Source organism: Bombus fervidus, chromosome 3 (genome assembly GCF_041682495.2).
Source record: "Bombus fervidus isolate BK054 chromosome 3, iyBomFerv1, whole genome shotgun sequence".
NCBI lineage: Eukaryota > Metazoa > Arthropoda > Insecta > Hymenoptera > Apidae > Bombus > Bombus fervidus.
The window spans coordinates 14,841,247-14,854,239 of NC_091519.1; the positions used below are offsets into that span (position 1 = coordinate 14,841,247).

General features: G+C 38.5%; 1 protein-coding gene across 5 annotated transcripts in view; it reads left to right on the plus strand.

Moving 5' to 3' along the window:
• Sick (sickie) overlaps positions 1-12,993 on the plus strand; it is a 191,133-nt gene that overhangs the window by 56,081 nt on the left and 122,059 nt on the right. The window lies entirely within an intron of this gene.

The window sequence follows — 12,993 nt, forward strand, 5'->3', positions numbered from 1 at the left end:
GTCATTGAGCTGGTCGTACAATTTTAATTCCTCTGGTAATAGAAATAATTAGCGTCGTCAAGACTGTAATTTCAATTTAAATCTCTATGCTACATACCGAGAGTAAGACTCGAGTAAGAAAGACCTGGGATTTCGAGGCAAACGAAATAATACGAAATAAGTGGGTCGCTCTTAATCTTCGCGTAGCTTTACTCTGCTCTTTGCAATTAAACTAGAAACGTTATCATTTTTATTAATTTAAATAAATATTCCTCTGTTGCTAATCCTTGAAACTTTCGAATTCGATTATTGAAGTGCACTGTAGAATTTGCAAATTATTAAGAGTTTATTTGATGAACATGCTGTTCGTCTTATTATACGTGTTCGTTAAATGTTTGCCATCACGTTTGAGATTTACTCGAAGAATGTCGAAGCTACATTATGCGACGTTAGTATTTAATCGCCGACAGTAAACATACGAACGATCGGTATTTCTGTACCATCGAGTCGCTGCTTAAAATGAACGTAAAATAAATTACATAACCGCAGCGAGTGTCGCACAGGTCGCTCGTCCGTGTGCAGATTAATCTGCGTGTTCGTGCTTCTCGTCGAAAGATTGGCATACCTATTGCACTTATACGATCTTACGTAAGTGATCCTACTTCCGTCGTTCCAAGGACTTAATGATACATAAGGATCGCCTGGGATCGGAAGAAATAATATTTTTAAATGGAATGAAAAAAAAAAAAGAAAAGAAAAATTATATCGTTACATATAACGACAGGGTATATAACTATCAGGCGATCCTTATGCAGCATTAAATTCTTGGAAGGATGGAAGTAGGGTCGCTATAATAAGTGATAGAACTTTCAACGAAAGAGTTTACAACTTGACGTAAACTTGGAACGATAAGCCTACTTACTGTAAAAGTCAGGAACGAAAAGTCCCCAATTTCTTGAACGCTTGTAAGACAAGGAACCGGAAAGATACGGAAGAGACATTAACAGATTTATTACTTTGTAACCTCGTTTTTCGTATGGAAAAAATCTTAACGTGATCGTGATTATTTTGTAATAGTTACAAAAAGATGTGACAAAAAAAAAGGCGGGTTAGAAAAGGAAAAGAAGGTTACGACCGACATCGATGAACAAGGCGTCAACTTTTACTCGGTTAAGCTGCGGTTTTACTTTTTACGTTGCAACAACAACGGCCTTCAGAAACGCCGGTCGCGTTGAAACGAATTCCAGCGCTTCCGGTATTCTTGGGCGGGAAACGTTCACGCTACGAAGCGAACGACACAGCGGTTTCGAGCTGTCTGAAACACAGTCACGTTTCTTTAGATCAGCTCTTTCGAAACGATTGTATTGTATGTACACACGTATTATTCCCGTGCCTCTGAATATTCACATAACCACAAATACGCACAAGCTCGTGCATATTCCTATTTAATTTTCACATCAGTATATGTGTCAACGTATAAGATGAAATATGATAGGATTTTAGAAGGTGCATTCATTACTTGGGCGTTTTACGCGGATGCTTGTTTTCCAGGTAAAATGTACGATAACCCCGTACATATACGCGAACATATCTGGTTTCTGGTATGTATCTACGGTTATTACGAACGTGCCAGAAGAGCAATTCTGTACGACGATTATTCGAAATAACAGCGTAAATGCAAATGAGAATAACTTGCACGTTAAATGATATTCGGCGTATTTCAATTTATAGTATTATTAGAGTGCTATGCGCAGTGTATCTAATGACGTTATGCAAATATAATCTTTATCCTCTCGGGACTTGTTTCAAAGTCATAAAAATTATGATAGACAATTCGACTAGACATACCTTTAGTTGCACATTCCGTGAAATGAGAATAAAATTAACGCCCGTTCTTTGGCTCGTTTTCGATCGAATCGCGTTTCACTATCGTTGGAAAATTTCTTCAATTTTTCGACAGATAGGAAAGAACCGTTATCGATATGATCTTTTTGATAAAAGCCCTCAATTCGATTGAAACGAAAGCGAATTTGAGACATAAACAATTGCAGGATCGCGACAAGATTGAAGGGTAGAAATTGTGTAAAACCAGTGTTTTAATTTGATTAATTATTCCCAAACGTAAATTGAACGATATAATAAAAACGAAGTTAACGACGAGTACGACGATACTTTTTATAGCAGCAGTCGCGGCAAAGAATAAAAGGGTAAAATCAACGAAAGCACGGTTAAATGTTATTCACCACGCATTATTTCTACAGGTTGAACATTTTCATGGGTGGCGGAATCGCGAAGCGCAGCCAGCTTTTAACGCGTTTGTGTTGGCCTGTGAGCGCGATGCAATTTCATTGAAATTTGTTGGATAGGTCGGTTGCAAATTTTTCGTCAGACCGGGGCCGCGGGGCAATCGTGGACAGAAACGAAACTCGAGTGCAATTAGTCAGACTATGGCTCATCGACTCGCGGTATTTTACACAGGTGTGCACGTACGCGGAATTGCGGCGGCCGCGTGCATCGATGCATGATCGTCGAATCGCTCCTCTTTCTCTCCTATCTGTATTTTCAACGAAAAGCAACTCTTGCATTCGTGTTACCAACGAATTAGTATCTCGTTAACACGGCATCCCGTGTTCGCGTCGTTGTGTCCTTGCGCCTCCTACGTGCATGTATTGTTTGCGCTCGTTACATTTATACGGAAACCTGGAAAAATATCGTACGAAATTACCGCTATCTCGTTGAAATATCGCTTTAATATGGCTAACGAAACAGCTAACGCGGGAGAAATAACGAAACTCGCAGCTTTCGAATAATTGTTGCAACAAATATTATATATTATATGTTGCAACCAATATTATTTAGTGAATATTTTTTAGCCATATATCTATCTAAAGCGCAGGTAGACTACGCTGCTCGATTGAATCTTTCTCGTTAAAGAAATTTCTCGTAGATGTATCGATCAGTTATTTAAAAAGGAATTAAACTCCTGTGAGTTCACCTACTGATAATTATAGGTGAATTATTAATTGTAGGAAAGATATACACAGATATTTCTGTGTTTTCTCGTAAACTTTTTAAAAAAGTGATACAGCGAAATAAGAATTGGAGCATGCACTTCGTTATTAGGTTTTCGTGTGACTAAACGAAGCATAACAGCGGCACCTTGTTAAGAAACAGAACATAAAGTAAAGTTCTCGAAGAATCGTGCAAATAGACGTAGACAATGACTTTACAGCGTGTTTGTACGCGTTAAACAGCCATGGCTTCGTCATATTGTACAAAAATTCGGTGTCGCTTAGTAACAATGCTCACGCGTGCTTTTTACGTGCATTGTTGTCGACAGGCGTTGAAAGCGCGGTAGGAAAAACGCTATGACGTCGTTGACGAATGAGGAAGAAAGGCTGTAAAGCCCTGTGACGGGAAATGCGAACGAAAAAAAGAAAGAGAATAGGAGAGAACGAAGCGGCGCCGGAACACTTCGCGTCTGCTGCATCGAATGCGTACGAGCATTTTAAACGTCAATGAAAGTCAGAGGAAAACGCGTCTCGATCGCGATACGTGTAACATTGTTTCGCTATATGAATCGCAAAGTGTAACAATAGTACGAGTTCAAATGGAAAACGTTTAATTGCTACCTTCGTTATATTCACATCACATTTTTATCATATCATCTTCATCGATATTAAATTATGTCATCATTATTAGATGGAATGAATTTCTAAATTTCGTTTGTTTAATGAAAAAGTTAACATTGTATAAAGAATGACAAATCCTTTTATTGCGGTCGTTACTAAAGGGTTAAAATCCTCGAAGAACAGCAGGAGGGCGTTTACCAGACTTTCTTGAACTTGGTCACAGACGTAATAAAGTGACGAAGTTACGATCTTCGCCATACTCTTTAAGCCAACTGTCGCAGGGGTGGCGGCATACTTAAACGGCTGGAAGCTTAAGGCGTTAATAGTTGCGTACGAAGAAATATTTCCACGTCGTCGCGCAGCAACGTTGCTCAGATACGTATCGTCCATCGCTATTATTCATACAGTATATCAGATCTCTTTGCTATTACGTATACATATATGTACATACGTCTGTTCCGTCTCGAGATCTCCTTCGGTCCCGTTCTGTTCGTGTCGCTCTTAACGATCCAACCAATCAATCGAGATTCCGCATAATCGTTGGCTACATTGCGTATGCATCCCCATTTTCGGTCCCGTTACGCTCCTCTTCCCATCTTTCGTTCTTTCTTCGTTCTTCTCCTTTCTCGCCTCTCTCTTTCTCTCTCTTTCTCTGTCTCTCTCTCTTTGTAATTTTACTGGGCGGACGCTGAAATTCACACGAGAAGCCAGCCAACGAGAGAAAAAAGAATTCCTGCGCCGCGTAAGCCAGTTCGTAAAGCTGCTTAATACGATCCATTAAGGTGACAAATTCCAGGAATCATAATAATTCTTTATCGTTGACAAGAAAAAAAAAAGCATAATAAAAGGGTGGTTTTATAGCTCGTCACGAACACATCGGTACTTGCTTCTGTATACTGTCGGAAAGTTAAGTGAAAGTCCGAGTTGCGTCAGTTGAATATACAAAATTCATTGTCCTATCGGGACCAGCACGAAATTATGATAATACACAAGTGTAATTACGTATCTCGCATAATAGTATACCCTACATGTGAATGTTACTTAAGATGGCAATCGCTGTAATAAGTGTTTAAGATATTATTTTTAAGATATCCTTTTAGCACGTTATAACTTCAGCTGGTCTCGTATCAAAGATGTAGTGAACGTATCGAATGTACTTTATGTGCTAAATACCAGAGCCATTTAGCACGTGGATATTTTTCTAGAACTAATTTTAGCATTTCTTTCAAGCATTTATTTCCAACTAATTCGCGATAATGTATAATACAATGAGAGAAGTAGTACGAATGATTCAGAGATAAGTAATTCCGCTGGAAGAAACGGTGTCTATCTCGCGAAAGAAGTTTTTCAGTTTTCGTTAATGGAAATGTGAAAGTTTAATGTGTTCACAAAACGCATTGGATATGATTCAACGACCGATTGCGTAATTTCGTTGTGTGAACAATCGTCCGGGTGCTCACGGTGCGTTTGCATATCTCGCGCGAATCAAGCGGTTTCAGGTTCGTACGTATATGCGTAACCACAGGAACATTAACAGGATTGAATGATATGTGTAAATTGTGCTGACGGACGATCGAACGATTAACAATAATTTGGTTAGCGCGATGATTTCGTCATTATCGTATCGTTGCCCTTGAAGGATTTCGCGTGATAAAATGCCTTGCATTCACCTTTATATTTTTATACTAAAAATATTTATATTGATTCGTTTCGAGATTCTTATTAATATTCGCATGTTCTACAACGACGATTCAAACTTCTATTAAATATTCCTTGCTTCGAAATCGAACGAAGGTTCGAAGAATAATTTACACAGGTGTGAAAATGCAGAGTTTCATGATTTTGCAATACCCTTCCTGAGAAATTGGACGCTTTGTAATCCGCCAAGTACTGTCTGCGATCTTTTCTCAGTATCGTTCAGTACTTGCGCGGCCGCTGGCTGATCCAGGAAAACCTGATAAAGTAACGCGAGCCGTTCAAGAAGGCCCAACCGATTACGGAGCCCAAGGCGATTATTAGCTGCCGCTCGATATTCCTTTCTTTTCGCCGCCGAGCCGCTCATTTTTTCTCGCAGATTACGCCATCACCGTTATGCACATTCCGTGAATTCCATGGGTCGTTGGGATCGTTAAACCCGTCTCTTCTCTGCCTCCGTCACCTAGATCGATTCGCTAGCCCCCGTATTCTATTCGATGACTCACATCGAGGAAACAAAGAAAGTAAATTGGTCTTTCTTTTGTCTAAGTCTAATGTAGGATACGTAGCTGTTATTATGTATCGAGTATTTATCAAGTAAGCGATACAGAGCGTTCGACCGAGATCACCATGAGCTGTGTCAAATAGAGGATATGGAAAAGCGTGTAGCTTATGACAGTGACACCTGCGGTTACAGCCTGAGAAAAATTAGCCGTAAGAAATTTAATGCAGGGCACGAGTTTCGCAAGTCTGGTTTCGCGTTGCATTACTATGTGCAACTGTTCGTATGTAAAATACTGTAACAACCACAAAGCTTGTATAAATTTAGCGTTAGTGTTTGAGCATGATTAGTATCGTATCTATTTGGAGAGTCCACTATTCTTCATAAATATTACAACGAACCATGAATTTTCTATTATTATTTAATTAACATCCCGTGTTTCGATCCTGAATTGATTATACGTTCTCGCATATAAATTTGATTAAATGCTAAGTAAACAGTAGTCCAAATGAACTGTGCAATCGATTCGCACTCGCTTGCTTACTGTTACCTGCCAACAATGTTTCCTACGGTACGATTGCCAACTTGATAAGCTTAGAGCACACGGAATGAAAGTTATTCTTTGCAAATTAAGTATTTCCCACGCATAGTTACACGCATAGCATGCAACTTAGCGATATTAATGACTAAGAAAATTTCAAACAAGACAAATTTATCATGTAATTAGTGAAACAATTTCGTAGCTTATATTTGCATCTCCATCGTTCGCTCTTAACGTCGATTTTCCTTTAATGGCACGTTCAGAAGCAATATACCGTGGAATTTGACATTTTTGGTAATTCGTTGAGTCGATAAGTCGTGGAAATTGTGCTCCTTGTTCGATCAATGCGATTTAGAAGCATCTTACGTAGTTACCGACGATAGTTACCTTCTAACTAGCAGGATAATCGTTTAACATTTTCATTTCCCATGTTGAAAAGGTCTGAATATAGGCATTGTCTCAGGAAATGGGTTAGTTAGACCTGTTAAGAATCTCCCTGTTGCTCGAATGCAACTCACGTGAAATCGTCTGGCAGGAGCTTCGAGGAAACTCAACCTGAATTCCAATTCTCTAACCTATTCAGCGAGACAACCACCGTATCGTTAGTTCCAACGTAATTATCATTGCTTCATCCATTTAATTGAATTACACGTTTCGATACCTTTATTTTAGATTTCTCTTAATTGAATTGATGAAAGACTTCTCTTCAATCGAAGATATCGATATTCTGTGATAGATATTTGATAAATTGAACTTTTTTCGTAAGAAATCTGTGCAAAACTATTTTGATTCGAGAAAATTGTAGCACTTTGTAAGTAATAGTAACGTACGAGTATTCACGAGTACGAGATATAAATGTAGCGTGAAAAATATTTTAAATCCTACGTACTTTAATGTGTAGCGAAATATCGTGAAATGAATTTATTATTTTCTTTGTTTTCCCCGAGCAGGGAATCAAAGCAAACGCCAACGGCAATTTTCCAAGTGGAGAGCACGAGCGTTTCAAACGACTGGGACAAGCACGCAAGAAATGTCTTTCTGCCTGATATTTGCATGTTCATATCTCTCGATATCCTTTGCCGATCACACTGTAAAATTCTGTCGCTCGAACTTTGAATTTCTGTTGTCGGCTTATGCAAATGAACGCAAGCCATCGTTTCACCGCTTAGATATTCATATAACTATTTATGAGACAATTTGTCTCGCAGAATTTCCTTTACTCCTAGAAATTGCTATATTTCCTAGCACGGTAACAGATTTATACATTAATATAAATAGTTACTCCATAAAATACTCCATGAAAGGATGTAATAAAGCTGTATATCGCAATAATACTAATTCTTCTCGTAGGTCGTTCAATAAATATAATAAAAAACTTTTTATTAACGAATATTATTGACGCAAGTTCAGCGTATATAATTAACTGTCCTTTTTTTCTTTTCTTCCTTTTGGACTATCAAATGTCACACGTAAATGTCATACTGGGCTCTTTCGAATTCTTAACGTTATATAACGTTATACATATTTTTGTATACCGAATCCATCAGCGTTATACTTTCGACGTGTACAATGGATCTTTTTGTGTATTTTCTTGTAGCTACTATGCTCGCATAATCCCTTCAACAAGTGCAACTCATCGACAATTTTTCGATGACTTTGCAATAGCTCTCCCTCTCTTTCTTCTCTCTCTCTCTCTCTCTCTCTCTCCTCCCAATCATAGCGTACTTTCGAAGACTCGAGACAGTCAACAGTCTATTTTGCCACGTGCTAACGTACGCCCAAATCTCCGCGTGACATCACGTATATTAATTTCTGCGGATATTTTTAAAATTATCCCCAGATCGTAGTTAATACACTAGGATGAACGCCCGATCTCTTGCGATCGATCCTTAGGCACTTTACCACGCTGTCTACGGCTGCGACACAGTTTGACTCACGCTTGTCGTATATCACAATTGTAATGTTTTCACTGGGTATAGCTTAGTTAGCTTCGATCTTATATTTTTAGAAAAAGAGGAAATAACCACGATCGTTGTGCTGTTCGTTCGCGTTTCCTCTTCCCCTTTTTCACTTCCTTACTCTCACGGTAATTATGAAACAAGGTCTGCATGCAACAGCGACTTGAAAAAGCACATGGCCCGTGACAAGAAAAGCCGGCCTATATCCGACAGATAAATGCGATGGCTGTTTAGCACCGAGGAAAGTCCCGAAGGCACGAGCCATCTCTAAAAATAATCGGTCTATCGGCTTCTTGTGTACCACGAAGCACCGAGATTAGGGGTAGTCCCTGCGCGTCAGCCAACTTTTCTTCCGTTTATGGAGTCAATAAAACGGGAAAGTTACAACTTCCGAACTTTATAATATCGTTTTTTTACGATCGTCGAGTGAGAGTTTACCAACCACTTGGATAAACAAAAAGATGACGCGATAAGTGGAAAATTATTCACGAAAGGAATCCTCGACTAGCGTAATAAATTTGTTCAACTCTGTTAAATATATTATAGAGAATTTTTAAATAAACGTCCGAATATAAGAAAACGAATGTTCCACGATTCGTATATCAATCCTATGAGAAGATGACATATATCGCTATCCCAGTCAACGATTTGTCAGTACATAATTTATATCGCTTGGTAACTAGCATCTCGACTTGTACGACTTATACCTGTACAACGTATATGAACCAGGTATAATACTTTGTGTTCATCAAATTTGTTACACGCGCAAATATATACCGTTAACACGGCATTGCATAAGACATAATTATGTCATGTTGCGAGATGCGCACTTAAGTGATTTATAGTTTGATTAAAAACACAGAGCGCTCGAAAAGGTAACCGCATCGAGTGCCCGATGGCTATTACGAAAAAGAACTTGTTACGTTAAGGACAAGAAACTTTTGCATCTTGAAATATCTTGATAACTGCCGCACCGTACACGCGTATAAAGAGAGCAATATTTCCTTTTCGTCGACAGGCTACGGGGAGTTTCGGTTTAACGGTACTATCGTCTTGTCAGTGGTAAAATTGACAGTCGAACAGATCCATTAAAATGATAACGTAAATAAGAGACTTTAACGAACGACTATCGATAAGCAAATTTCTCCTTCTATACGATAAGGATCAAGAGAGTTGTATAGTGCCGTTCCATATTAAACGATATTTAACGAAGCACAAAGTATTATTCTTTAATCGTCTGTTTGCGCTATTCATGGGAATCCATATTTTTTAAATTGGTAATTAATTTTCATCTATTCTTTGATATCCTTGTTCGTTAATAATTTTGTCGTCAATAAAATCGTACTCCTATAATATAGTATAAATTAATATAATTCCTCGGTGATACAGAGATAAAGGAAATATGTTATATATATTAAACAGATACTTTGTTCCAAGAAGTTTGCTTATTCTGCAAGAACGATCTCAAGCCTTTCGCAGAGTCTTCTCGTGTAAGCAAAAAATTGGTGGTATGGTTAATCGTGACTGTAGCTTTCTTTCTTCGATCACTTTTTTGTATCCTACCAAAATATATCTCTCCGTTGAGGCCTGATATAAAGAGTATTTGAATATCGAAACGATATTTGAATATCGGATAGCGAGACGCGTATTTACATTTTCGGAGAAGAAATATAATATAATTTTCATACGTAAAGGGTAAACACGTAAGATTCCATCGTCAGACTGTCCAGTCTCTGACAGTAAGTATCATTAAATTACATTACAAGTCGTTCTATTCCATCTCACCGGACGTTTTCTTATTCAGCGATTCGTCGCACGATTTAATCGTGTTAACTGGACACTACGAATTCAAACGTTCATTGTGTTAACTCTTGGGCCCGGTGATGGCGTTGAGCCAAATAAAAGACGGTCACTTCGGTAATTTTCATCTTTAAATGCCACGGTACACACGCGATCTATCATCGCGAAAATAGCATGTTACAAAGTGTTCTATAGGCTGCGGAAAAATTTGCAAATTATAAAAATTCTACTATTTATATTTCTTTTAATTATATAACGTTAGAGCTTTCGTTGTTCTATTACAAGTAGGCAAGAAGTGGATAAAATTGTTACTCTCATGCTTGTTTAATGTACGTGTCAGGAATGATTATAGTGGTACGATAAATCGTGTCTTTACATGGAAAATACGATGTTCGTGATTAAAGTTTTGCTACATGTTTTACGATTGAACCAGGAACATCACTAATAATCAGGTACTGACGGGTGTTCTGATCCGGAACCAAAGAAACCTCGAAAGTAACGTGTACCTTTAGGCGACATCGCAAGAGGAGAGATCAGCCAAAGGTATAAACCTTGTCGGCGCAATTCAGCGTTGAAATCCTGTCGACGTTTCAACGTTGAAAACGTTGGGGACGGTTCGTGCAGAGATCGTACGACACAATTCTCGTTTAAACCTCCGTATAATAATTAAATATGTAACAAAGTGTATTAAATATCTATTAACGTTTAATCGCTAAATAATGTAACTGCTGATATTTAAAATTGATATTTATAATCGTCGAAGCAATCGTGTCGTTTATCTCTAAACAAATTCTTATTAAATATCCAACAAATTATTTTTAAACGGTGAATCAATATTTTTAACGATAGCCTATCGATTTAAGGTATCTCCATTTGGCACTTCGTGAAAATACAAGTGTAACAGAGCGTAGTAAATATTCCGCTCATCTTTTTCGATAACTCGTTAATCCATTAAGAGACAACGTTGCATTAACAACGTTTTATTTATAACTTTTTCTCCGTTACTCTGCATTGTATTCTGCTTTTTAAGAGTGTGATTACAAAAAGAAATTCGAACGATCATTATATCTTGGTCCGTCTAGACACTACGATTTATAAAATTCGAAGTACATACGACACTATGATAAATTTGAATTACGAAAATCTTATTCGTATTCTGAATCGATGACGTTGCGTCTCACTGCTTGCACCTTAATGGGCCGAAACCTCGGGAACCTCGCGAACGCAGTGTATAAGTTTCCAATTAAACGAACGGGAAAGATCACAGTGGAAACTGGTCTGTCAATGTGACTCAACCGATCATCCGTGTAAATCTGATTTTTACGTGGATCGTGGCTACCACTTATCGTTCCAACGAGGATCTCTATTCCACTCACGTATCCGCGAGATGCATTCAACGAAAAACGGAAGGACAGGGGAAAAAATGAAATCATCTCTCCGCGAGTTTCGATTTCTGAAGCGCCGGTGCCGCAAAGCAACGACACCGGTTCTCCACGTCAGATATCAGATCCTCCTCGTCGGTTTCTTGCGCAATCGGCTCCTTCGACTTTTGTCTCGTACGATCGCGCGACGCGTAGGTATACCAAGCGTGCGCTCTATAAGGGTGTGTCGATAAATCCATATTTGAAGTATGTAATGAACTTGCCTGTAAGAAAAAAAAAAGACGAAAAAGGTCAGTTGGAAAATTGGTTGAGTCAGCTTCTTGTTGTGCCACGATAAAAGAATCTCGAACGTGAGATTCGTTCGTATCAAGTATAATTAAACGAAGGCGATGTTTGACTTTGATGAAAATGGCAGATTGGAAATTGAGATTTTAAATACGATATACATATTCATGACGTAAAACGAGCTCGATCGACAAGAGTATAGTATCAATTTCTTATTTTTCGATGTAGAAAGATGTAAGAAAATCTGTTTCTGGAATAACGACGTCGTGATCTGTTTCGATCGATTGTTATAAATTAAGATTAAATTATGGTTAGAAATTAAACGAAGATTAAGATTAAGAATAATCAACAAAACCGTTTGATAAATTAAGGAACCATCGTATTGTGTTGGACGAACATAGTGAATTAAATCACTAGAGTCATGAAAATGGTTTTATAAACGATATAGTAACAGATATAGGAAGGTCCATAGCAAATAAATAAAAGCTGGATCGAGTAAACGAGCGCGCAAGACGTAACAAGAAATCGGTAGATCGGCGATACGCATGAAATCGAAAGCCGAAGAGAGACAGGCTTCGAAGACGTTTCTTACGTTTCTTCTTTTTCGTTTCCTTGTTGTGTAGCGGAGAGGCGAGGACGTTACCATAAGGAGACATCTCTTGCCATCTTTGGCTCTGTAGCCGTTCTCCTTCCTCGAGCACGGTTTCTGAATTACAAACCTGATTCGATGTACACGCCATTCGGGCGATTTGAGAGACACGTAGCATCGTCGATCCGTTGATTGCATCTACCAATGGACCCGGTTAATTGGATACGCGTGATTCGATGGGAATTTTGACTCAGCCCGCGTTGCTCGCCATCGATATTCGTCATACGAATGGCGCAAGCTATTCTTAATACAGCGCGCGTAATACCATTTCACGGCTTTCCTTCGGTTTTATAGTTAGGCATAGTTGGAGCAAGTACGTCCAAAAATATGTCAGCTATTCGAGCTATGCGTCGAAACGATTTCAATCGTCCGAGCCTCTCTCGTGCAACAAGTTTCCAACTAACAACGTTAGTGAAATTACAACAAATGAGTAGCGTTCGATTTCTCCAGAAGCGAATAACTTACTTTCGTAAGATTACCCATCGTAAAAAGTGCATCGTCGTCGCTTTTCTCTGCTTTCCAATGTACTGGATTATTGCTTCCAAGCGATTCGTGTACACCACAGGCTTA